Below are 11,830 nucleotides of genomic sequence, written 5' to 3' on the forward strand. Positions count from 1 at the left end.
GGGATCCTCCCTTAGCACCTTCACATCCAGGTTTCTGAAATTATATGTTCCTCTGAAAAACTGTTTGTAGGGCTTGTGTGGCACATGCAATGTCTCCATCTCCTGTGTGCAGACCCTTGCAAAGGTCCTGAAAACTGCTCTGCGCATCAAATGTGGAGAGGAAGAGGCTGAACTTTCCTGCAGGATCCTCAATCACCGCGGGGGTAATTAATGCCAATTTTCTAGACAAGTGAACAAGTCTGGAGAAGCCTTCCTGCCTGGCCCGAGTGTGCTGAGAGGTGCTGTCATCTCCACACTGGGGCTTGCTGTCCTATGGAAATCTGGAAAGAGCTTCTATGGGGTCTTAAAAAAACCAACAAGAAAACACTAAGCTCACAAGGCTGAAACCCAGTCCATCTTAGAGAGCAGTGGAGCAGCTCCTGGAGAAGGGAGGGGGTGGGACCCTGCAGGGACTACTTAGGAGTTTGATCATCTTCCTCTTGGTTCCACCAGCTCCTCTGCACTCCTGCCCCTCCAGACACCCCTTGCTGTTTCCCCTGCCTTCCCAACTCCTGCTGCAGACCTTGGGGCAGCTCCTGCCTGGTGTTTGTATCGGGGGCTGGAGGGCTCAGACTTGCAAGAGGGTCCCTGGGGCACCTATGGACAGGACAGAGCATGGCTGTGCCCTACAGGTGCTGTCCCTCAATGCTTTCCTTTGCCAACATCTCAATCCCCATCTACAGCTGCCTGCAGGGCCAGGTAAATCTCCTCCAGACTTGTTTACCTGCTGTGAGATTTCCATTAATGAGTTTAATTAATGATGGGTTTCTCCATGCTGCAGGAAACCCTTTGGCCACACTAACCTGAAGCTCTCAGTCCATGGTAGGTGTGGCACATCTCATTTCCTTGTCCCATCTAGCACATCTCAGGTCTGCTTGCCTGTAGGATGGGTCATTCCCCTCTCCCAACCTTCAGTKGTCAATTCAAAGGCGGGAAGGGTGTAAAAAGAGCTCACAGCCAGGTTTACATCTGGGTGCACCTCAGGGTGCATTCTCCCTGCTGCAGGAGAATTCCCATTTTAAAGGTGGAGAAGGCTCTGATGCTACCCCAAATGATAAACTGGTGTTTTTTATCTCAAATGGGTYTGTTTTTCTACGTGTGGACATTCCAAGGGTCTAGAGGAGTAGGAGGGAGGGAATTTAAGAACCAAGCCAAGCCTTTGCATCTGGACCCTTATTTACACAGTGCTTTAAATTAGAATGCTTTTTTTCCTCATCTTTGGGTGACACATTCAATGGTGCTGCAGGGGAGGCATTCAATGGTGCAGCTGGGAGAGCTGGCTGCAGTCTGCTCCTGTGGGTCTGCATTCTGCTCCTGTGGGTCTGCATCCCCTTATCTCCAAGATAATCAAAGACCCTTTCTTTGCTCTTGCCCCGGGGAAGTTAAAAAAAAATGAACCAACCCATGAACATACTTGCCAGTGGTCAAGAAGAACCAAAAATGTCAAGTTTTAGTGATTTCTCTCTTCRTGCTGCTCCTTTGGTGTGAGAGTGGCATAAGGCAGAAAAACCCTGTGGGGTGGAGGTCTGGAAACGTCTTCCTCCATAGGAAAAATGTACAGAGGAGGGACTGAAAAATGGGAAGCAGAGCAARCAGAAAGCACTTTCTGAGAAGTGAATTATTCTCTCTGCAAACAAACAGCCAACATTCCACAAAGGCCACAAAACCTAGATAAAAGCCTTTCTCCACTTCAAGCATGCTTTTCTCTCAGCATCCATTTTAAGTATATTTTTTTTCCTTTAAGTGCAGCACTGGTGAGCTTTGCCAGGACACTCAGATCCTTCCCTAGGCATCAGAACATGTGSTCAGCTTCAGAAATGCAGAGTTTTTCTCTAGAGTGAGATGTATTTTCATTTACCTGAACCCTTATGAGCAAAAGAAAATTAGAAGGGAGGGTTTGCAAACTGCATGCCTAGCTTGTCCTCAAACAGTATAAATCTGCTTCTTCCAGAGCAATTTTCAAGCTTAAGTGGACCATAGCACATTTTTCTGTGGTTTTTTTCTTCATATTTGTGAAAATAATGCATTGACTCTACTGCCCTACCCTTCTTTTTATTTAGTCACCTACATAGTGCCTTTCAGATATATGTGAAATATATATATATATATTATATATATATATATATATATATATATATATGCTTCTTTCACAGCTACTCACTGTCTAAAAATCTGCAAAAGCTGTTACAAGATCTGATAACAGAGCACAATGAAATTACCCTGCTGTTACTCCTCATATTCTGATGATTAATAAATTATAAAAGCCATTTGAGTAATATTTTATCTGGGRCTCTTGGAAAACAGAACCCTGTGAGGCTCCTGGCTATTATCATCCATGAGGTATTTCTAAAAGCCTGGCAAAGCAGGAGAAAACAACAGGCTTYTCACTTACTGAATCATGGAATCATAGAATTGTTTGGGTTGGGAGGGACCTTTAAAAGTCATCTTTTAAAGCAGTGAGCAGGGACTTCTTCAGCTATGGCAGGTTGCTCAGAGCCTTTTCCARCCTGGTCTTGATGTTTCCAGGAATGGGGCATCCACCACTTCTCTGAGGGGTTGCAGTGGTTTAACCCCAGATAGTAGCCAAGCCCACTCAAGTGCCACTCAAGTGGGACTGGAGAGAGAATTGGAAGGGTAAAAGTGACAAAAGTCGTGGGTTGAGATAAAGACAGTTTAATAGGAAAAGCAAAAACCACACACGAAAGCAAAACAGGGAATTTATCCACTGCTTCTCATAGGCAGGCAGGTGTTCAGCTGTGCCCCAGAGAGCAGTGCTCCATCACACGTGAGGGTTACTTGAGAAGACAAACACCATCACTCCAAATGTCTCCCTACCCCCTCTTCACCAAAATTTATAAATTGAGCATGGTTTCATATGATTTGGAATACCTCTKTGGTCAGTGAGGGTCGCCTGTCTTGGCTTTGTTTCCTCCCAGCCTCCTGTACACCTCTGGTGTCCTTGCCAGCATGGCAGTAGGAGAAGCAGAAAAGGCTTTGGCTCTTTGTTGCTGCTCAGCAATAATAAAAACACATCTGTGTTATCAACAGTGTGTTCAGCACAAACKCAAAACACAGCCCCATTACTGTGAGGAAAATCAACTGTGAAGGAAATTAACTCTACCCCAGCCAAAACCAGCACACAAGTCTGGGGTTTTTTTTATACCAGGGTCCCCAGGGCTGGATGCTCCAGGTGGGTCTCAGCAGAGCGGAGCAGAGGGGCAGAATCCCCTCCCTCCCCTGCTGCCCACGGTGCTCTGGGTGCAGCCCAGGACACGTTTGGCTCTCTGGGCTGTGAGTGCCATGGCCGGGGCATGTCCAGCCTCTCACCCCCAGCACCCCCGAGTCCTTCAGGGCAGGGCTGCTCCTGGTCTGTTCGTGCCCAGCCTGGGCTGATCCCGGGGGCTGCCCCGACCCAGGAGCACATGACCTTGATGAACCTCATGAGATTCCCACAGCCCCATCCCTCAAACTTATCCAGGTTCTGTCCCTGTGGATGGCATCCCATCCCTGACTGTGTTTCTTGGCCATCAGTTGGCAATTTGAGAGGCCATTTGAATCACATTTTATTGATATTGGAGGTGGTTGCCGAGTGGGACCCGAGACCCTGAGGATCCCTGCCAGCACTGACACCGGCTGCACCATGGACACTGCACACAGAGAGAGGGATGACAGTGATTTGCAGAGCCCTTGAGGTACTGGGCACAATGTACACCCACCCCGTGGAAAATGCTAATATGGGGTTAATGGCTGAAGACTTGGAGGCTGTTTTGGGGGCACTGAACTTGCCTCTTTTWTAAACACAGAGGTAAGAACAGCCAGAAGATTGAAAAGGGCTCCCATCTGTTGGGATGACAATAAATTCTGCTCCTGCCAGTGYATTCATTATATAACTGTCAGGGCATCTTGACCATGAAGATATTGCACAAGCTTTCAGAGCCTGACCTTGCACCTGGGTCTGGGTCAGCTGGGATGAGCTCTGCCTGCTTRGGGTATATATTGCTTTGAATATTTTCCCTTTTTATCTTGTCACAGGAAWGAAAAAGGAAATTTGGAAATTCCCGCTGCCAGGTCATGGTTTCCCTCTGCCCTCACTTTATCTCATGACGTTCAGGCTTGGTTTCTTAGCTTGAGGGCCAGCAGCTGCTGCTCTATCAAGGCACTGCACTAAGTGATTCCCCTGACAGTGCCTTATCTCCAGGGTCCTGGTTGCTGATAGGCACTATCTTCTGTCTCCACCTGCTGAGGTGTCCCCACCTCCAAGCTTCCAGAACATGCTTTGCACAGCACAACAGTGAGATCTCAGGGCAGATTGACACAGGTGGATAGCAAACTTATCATGGCCAACACAGAGTTTCAGTGATGGGTGCTCCTATTTTCTGGRATCTCGAAATAGCCCACAAGGGCCYATCCATCCCAGCACTTCTGTTCATGTAAGTACACCCTTGGAAGGACAAGTGATACTTCCCCAAAATATTTCCTCGACCTCCAACATTTTTTGTGACTCAGACTCCCTGAGTCAGAAGTGTCCTTGTACGTAATATCCTTCAGTAAATTTTTCTGCCATTAATTTGTTTAGCTATTTTTGAAGGTGGATAGATTTTAAGCATTTTCAACATCCTGTGCCAAACAGCTGCCCAATCTAATGACCTGTTTGGGTGCAGAATCATTTCCTTGGGTTTGTTTTGATCCTGCCACCTGATAGGTTCTTTGATGCCCTCATCCTCATCCTGGAGAAGATGATGAATTGTCCTTGTCTATGCAATCCCTCTCTTCCCCTTGTACCTTTGCAGATTGTACTATAACATTTCCTGTGATGTTTTTTTGTTACAGGAGATTCCCAGTTTGCACAAGTGTTCCTCCTATGGACACAAATATTTCATAGTGCTAAGATGATCTGAAAATAGTTTCCATTGCCTCCATTCATTTCATTAAAAACTCCATGAATCTTGGGTACAACTCCACAAATTGTTTAAAAAAAATAAAAGGGAAATTCCCCAAAGTGAGATGCCCACCATTTGCCAGGTAACTTCAAACTGTCCCACACCCATATTTCCTTCCCTGGATGTTGCTGCTCTCCTCACACAAACTGCAAGATCTGCTTTCTTGTGGGATCTGTCTCTTTGTGTTTTCTCCACAGGCAGAGGGCAGGCGAAGGAAACTCCAAATGATGGCAGAGCCATTAATCTCCAGCATAAAACTTGGGTACAACAATCAGCCTGTTTCAGGACAGAGGCTCATCTCCTGGTGACAAGGAAGCCTTTTTCCCATCGCTTGGTAAGGCACAGCAGGGTAGGATGGGGTATTGGAGTGACAACATTCAGCTGGGAGGCATGCCTGTCATCCCTGGGTTCTGGGACTTTTGGATCCACCTGAATTTAGGTAGCACAAAGCCCTCAGCTCTCTGTGCAGCCTTCAGCACCTCCAGGAGGCAGCTGGCCTCACCCCTTGTTCCCCTGACTCATCTTGGGGCACATTTCTCCCAGATGTCTAAGCCAAGACAGGAAACTCCTGCTCTTTGAAGTTAWACCAGACTAAAAGGCAGCCAAGAAGGTTTGTTCAGATACCCCAAAGTTGATGCTCAGTTTTTATGTTGGTGAAGAACCTTCATGTAGACCTCAAAGGTGTCTTCCCTGCTGGAGAAGAAGGAATCTCTGACCTGCGCAGATGACAGCTCTGGCTCACACAGCAGCCTTGCAGGGGCTGTAGGGGCCAGGAAAGAGGGGCTCATCCCAGCCCAGAGTGCTTCTCTGTGCCCTGCCAGCCCAAAAGCAAACCATAGGGTGAGGCCACATGCTGGGGACTCAGCCCAGTGCAAAAGAAGGCTTCAACAGCCACAGAGTAAATCTTTTGCGAGATGTTCCTGGAGTGGCAGAGCTTTGAAGTGGTTTCTGGTAGCACCATCATGTGTGGAGCCCTGAGTGCCTGGTAATGTGGTTCAGAGCACCTCATGATTCCCCTCCATGTGGTGGAAGACTTTRGTCTTTCTCCTCCTCCCAACTGAGCTGCCAAATCCCACAAAACATCTCTGAAACACCTGCATCTGAAGGTGAGGCAGCCCCTGTGGGCTGAAAATCACAAACTAGGAAGGATAGGGCAGAGACATAGTCCACACTGTTGCCTAATCTCTGTTTTGATGAGAAACAATAGCAAAATGGAGAATGGTGAGAAAATTTCCTGAATGAACTTCCTGAATTCCTGAATTTGCACTCCAGCAAAGTCCTCCATTGCTTTGCCTCAGTTCTCCATCAGGTGAATGAGGATGTAACATACCTGGATTGGAGAGTCATTGGAATGGGGGGAATGGACCAAAGAATGAAAAAGGCCAGAGCTGTTAAGTCTGAGTCAGGTGTGCTTGAGGATTTCAATTAATCACGTCATCATCATCATCATAATCATCATGGTCACCACCATCACCTCTGCTGATGTTTGCTCAACAATATGCAAGTTTGGTTTGGAAGAAAGGTGGGGAGTGCACTCACATTGTCAGGCAATTTGGCACTCAGAGGTTTAAGCCATAAATAAATAAAACTCACATTTGCATGTTCCTGGCTCTTTCCACTCCCTCTTGTCTCAGCTGCCTTGGAGACTGATTTTTTTTTTTTTTTTTTTTTTTTTTTTTTTTTTTTTTTTTTTTTTTTTTTTTTTTTTGTGGTAGGGAAACAGAGCACTGTTCTACTGCAGGGAGATTGCCGAGGGCTGCTTTGGTGGGACAGGCAAGGCGAACCTTTATCATCACTGATAAAACATGACACAACTGCAAGAAAAAAGGGGGCAGAGCTTTTCCTTTCCTTCAGTGTCTCCGATGTGATTTTTAGAGACTGCAGGTTGTTTTTTACTAGCAGACAAAAAAAAAAGAAAAATGTTTCTCCTCCTCGTTGCTATGTGTAAAGCCAACGYGGCAACAGACAGGAAATAAGGTAAATTTGCTCTCTTGCTTGTTACATTAAGCAAACAAAGTGACCAGATAATAAAAACGAGGTACACAAAACAATCCTATGCAAAAGGCAAATCGGTAATTTAAGAGGAGACAAAACACTGCTGGAACATTTCAAAGCATATCAACTTCCCATTAGTTCTCTTTGTGTAACTCAGATCACCACAGTTTTGAGATAAGGCTGCCAGAGACACTGACTTTGGACAGTCAAAATCAGTCTCTCCCTGTCTGCCCCCAACTTACATGTACGGATTGGTTGGTTTTTTTTTTTTTTCTTCCCTCAAACAATGGGTGTCTAACACACTCTCCCAGCATGTGACCCCCCCAAGAGGGCTGTGGCTGTTGTGCCATCCTGTGAATCTCGGCGYTGCCCTTGTAAAGCCATGAAGTTGCTTCTGCTGCTGGGGTGGGGGGCATGCAAAATATTTTCTATCCCTATATTTTCTATCTGTCCCAAAACAGATAGCTGAGACTTAGTGAACCAGGTGAGACTTAAAAATCAGCCATCCAAGAAAGGAGTCGTGACTGGGTCTTGTTTCAATCAATGCAACATTGTTTTGTCTGTGTGGTCCCTGAGCACCGAAAGGGACCTGGGWATCCCACGACCTCATCCCACAGGCGGTGTCTGGGCTCCAGCTGACCTTGGATCTTATTTTTTCGGCTRTCAGGAGTGTGCTGGGTGTCTGCCTGAAACCCGGGGTGAAGCCCTCAAGGTTTTCTTTAAAACTTCAATGATTGCAAACATCAGTTTTAACCTATCCCTTTGCCCTGATGAAGTCCCTATCTCTTGGCCATTGTGAAGATTGCTCAGTGTCTACATGTTTCTGTGATATGGCCATACTTGGGATGGACAGTCAAACATTATGGGAGTGTGTCATTAGCCTGCTACCAGGTTATTTTGGGGAGTTACAAATGACTCTGTCGTGTGTTAATACTTGAGAATTTGAAACACTTGAAAATACCTCAGAAATTAAAGGAAGGAACTATTTAATCCTACAATGAAATGCAGATTTACTGGAGCGTGACAGAGCCCCCTTTCCCCAGGAGAAGCAAGAAACTCCATCAAATCTGGGTAAAGCTGTCAGGCAGTGAGAAGTGCCCTATTCAGGTTATATCACTGGGATTCATCTCAGGGTACTTGGGGGAAAAAAGAAAGAAAAAAAAAAACAAAAAACAAAAAAAACAGCAATGGCCATGGGGTGGCTAAAGAGAGTTAGGGGATGGATGCAAAGGTTTTGGAGGAGGGAGCTCTGAGCTTTGCTTGCAGTCATCTGCAGGCGATGTCAAGCTGCAGGGTTATGCCAAGGTTTTGCCCCAAGTTTAGCTCTCCACAGCTGCCAGAGTAGCAGAGCATTTCCACAGCCGTGGTGTTTTTGGGAAGACCCAGGAGAGAACAAGGAGGTGCTGGGGTTTAAGCGGACACAGCAGGAGCCAGGATCAGCGTGACCGCTAAACCTGCCCGGCAACCGCATGGACCGGAGCCCCTCGCTGGCAGCTGCGTGTGATTCCGGCAGCATTCCTGAGGCTGGAGCCGAGGGAGCGGGGATGTGTGTGTACACAGGTGTGCGTGCGGGGGTGCACTCTGCGCTTTGAGCCCTGCCGGAGGGCTGGGCTGAGGTGCTGCTCCCAGGGAGGTCGGCACCGAGCATGTGGCTCCACATGCTCCCAGTGGTCCCTCTGCCAGCTCATGTGGCTCCACATGCTCTCGGGGTCCCTCTGCCAGCTCAGTGGGTTCCAAAGCTGTGTGCAGGAGGATGCCAGCCTGTAATCTAGCATCCTGTTGGCAAACAGCTTTGGCGGGCCAAAGGGATTTGTGTCGCTTGGGAAAAAAAAAACAACAACAACAAAAAAAAACAAACAACCAAGAATCACATCTGAAAATTACTCCAAGGTTTTTCATTTTGCCAGGAGTAAAAACATAGTGGGAAGTAGCAACCTCTTTATTCTTCCAAAACTCTCACCTTAGGGACACCAGTGATCACTGACAGTGGTTCAATGTCGCCCCTGATCTTCCCTGTGTCTCAGGTAAAGGAAAGCCCTGCTCCATCAGCCCAGGTGACCCAAGTGAGGAACAGATGAAAACAGAAATAACCCAATGTGGAGAGAGAAAACCTCATCCCCAGCCTGCTGGCCCCACCAGTGCTGCTATCTCACGACAGATATTTCAGCTTGTCCCCGGCTTGCTGCAGTGTGGGTCTCATGTGAGTTCCATTTACATGGAGTGAAGGGATGGGGTCTGGATTTTGCCCTCAGRTAGGTGATCATGAACTTTCTGAAGCTTGGGGTTAGATGTTTAGAAYGCAACATCAGAAATTTGGATGACTGGGCCATCTAAGTGACTGGGGACTGTGTCAGGGCTCCTGCAGTATGATGTACTTGTTTTAAAGGAAGCGTGCAAGCTATTTTGTGGAGTTTTGCCATTTACAAGATGCCATTGCTGAATTTTGATGGCTGGTGTTGGAGTGGGATTTTCCAGGGGATGCACTGGTGCTGAATTGCCATCTGTCTSTGCCTCTTAGGAAAGCTGGAGCTCTGGAAGATCATGCTGAGAAGATGCTGGTACACAGAGTTTGGGGATGCTCACCCCAAAAACTCACCCAGGAATGACTTCACCTGAGCCGGGAAGCCCAGATTCCTGGGGACAGAGTCAGGGGAACAGCTCCTTCAGTGCCCCAGGGTTTCTGAGCAGTAAGGATGAAGTGTAACAAGAAGCAGGAGYTCAGCAGTGACTCTTTGGACAAGGCGGGACAGAAGGAGGTGCATGAKGCCTGCAAGGGCGGGCACATGGCATGGAATGCAGTAAAATTGGTTTTTTATTAATATTACTACTATTAGCATCATAGGATTGGGTGTAATTAGTGACTCAGTGTGTGCTGAAACACTTTATAAATAACCTGTTCTGGGACAAGCATCAGTGGTCCTGCTCTCTGCTGCAGAGCTGGSCAGGCTGCCTTGGGGTGACATACGCAGGAGCTGACCTGTCCTGTTCCCCCCAGTCCCCTAAACTCCTCCCAGTGCCCCCAGGACAGACATTGAACTCCTTCTTCACACTGGTTGGGCATTACACACCATCCCAGGAACAGCAGGGGTGCATGGGGCATGTTGAGGGATTTGCACAGTGGGAACCCCAGTGACCCACCTGGGACCTGCCACTGAGTCCCTTCTCCCCTGCTGCTCTCAGGCAACACAGGGATGTGTCCTTGGGGACAGGRATGACCAAACTGGTTTGTCCAGCCTTCCTAAAAATCCTGCACAGGGCTGTAATTACCCTCACCTTAAAAAAGACATTGCAGGTATGGCACGGCACCTGCAGGTGTCTGGCAGCGAATCACTGGAGGAGTGGAGCACAGCTGAGTATGGCAGTCCTGGTCCTTTCGGGAAGGAGGAGGAACAGGAGCTCATCCATTCAAGAAACTGGATTTTTTGGGGGGAACAGAAAGGATAAATACCTTCTGAGTTATTCTTACTTGATGGAGTCATTGAGGGTGCTCAGGAATTATGTGCAAAACTGGRTAGGATTTAAATATCCACACCAACTGAAAGTCCATTTTCCAGCCTACATTGGAATGCAAGGAGTGCAGGGGAGCGTGTGCACGGATGCAGATGGATAAAGGGTTTTGTCTACCCAGCTCAAGGTTCAGGGTTAAACCTGAGGGATCTCACCTAGGCCACTGAGATGGAGTAAAAAGTGATTTGGAATTTATAATCAACAAAAATCCTTTCCTGGGATGGTTTGGAGAGGGTTGGGGAAGTCGCTGCTGKTTGCTGGGATCCAGAGAGGCTGTGATGGAGCAGCCAGGCAGGAGCTGCCATGAGCAGCAATAGAGACAAGAGAAGCCTCATGTCACACCTGCAGCCACCAACGCATCCCTGCCACAAGTGCTTGTGTGCGGGATGCAGCTCAGATCTTGAGACACTCTCCTTKGAAAGCAGGAGCCACAGGAGGAGTCCTGTAGCCTAGTTGACRCAAGGCTTCCCACTTTCAGCCAATTTCCCTGCATGGAAGTCATTAAATATAAGGATGTGAGGCTTGAGGGGCTCTTAGCAACGGTGGTGGTGCCCATGCCAGCCAATGAGTAGGAAAAGGAGCTCAGCACCTTGATTTCCCAGGCAGAGATGCTGCAGCATGTGGAAATGAGCTCTGCAGCTGGGCAGGACATGGCAAGACTCTGCTTTCCATGGCAGAGGGATGGGTGAAAGCCAGCCCTGCTCTGAGGTGAGCCAGACACAGGCAAGATGTACAGGGCAGAGAGCATCAGCTGCACACATCCTCTGAACACAACTTCTCACCTCCTGCCTCCAACAGAGCTTAGCTTTTACCCTAAACCTGCTTGTTTTTCCCCAGATGATGAGCAGTGGAGTAATCTGGCTTAGGGGTCCCACGTGGGGGATGGAACTCAGCTTACTTCACAGAGTTCTCTGAACTGCCCTATTTACCTTCAGGGTAGAYTTGTGATCCTCTCCCCTCTGCCTTAACATGCCCACACATTTGCTCTTGAAGARATCCTGCTTATAGTGCTCTCACAATGCAGGAATAAAACTTAACTGAGTGTGGCCGGGGTTCAGGCAGAATTTGGACCTGGTGCGGACGTGACACAGTCCAGAGATGCTATCCCAGAGCAGTCTCTCTGGAGACGAACGTTCTCACTGGAGACAACCCTGTTCCATGGTGCTGCATAGAGAAGTGAATTAAACTGACTACCGTTGTGCAAAAATCATTTTAAGAGCTGGAAATAGAATTTAAATTATCTAGGCTGCAAATCTGTGTCCTCCTGTTCAGGGAGGCGCTTTTAAATACCCTGACAACCCAACTCTKATCGGACCTGGTGTTCAGAATCGCTTCTGCAAAGGCATATA

The sequence above is a fragment of the Malurus melanocephalus genome, unplaced genomic scaffold (genome assembly GCF_030028575.1).
Source record: "Malurus melanocephalus ecotype Western Australia unplaced genomic scaffold, MMel_1.1 scaffold_55, whole genome shotgun sequence".
In the NCBI taxonomy this organism is placed as follows: domain Eukaryota; kingdom Metazoa; phylum Chordata; class Aves; order Passeriformes; family Maluridae; genus Malurus; species Malurus melanocephalus.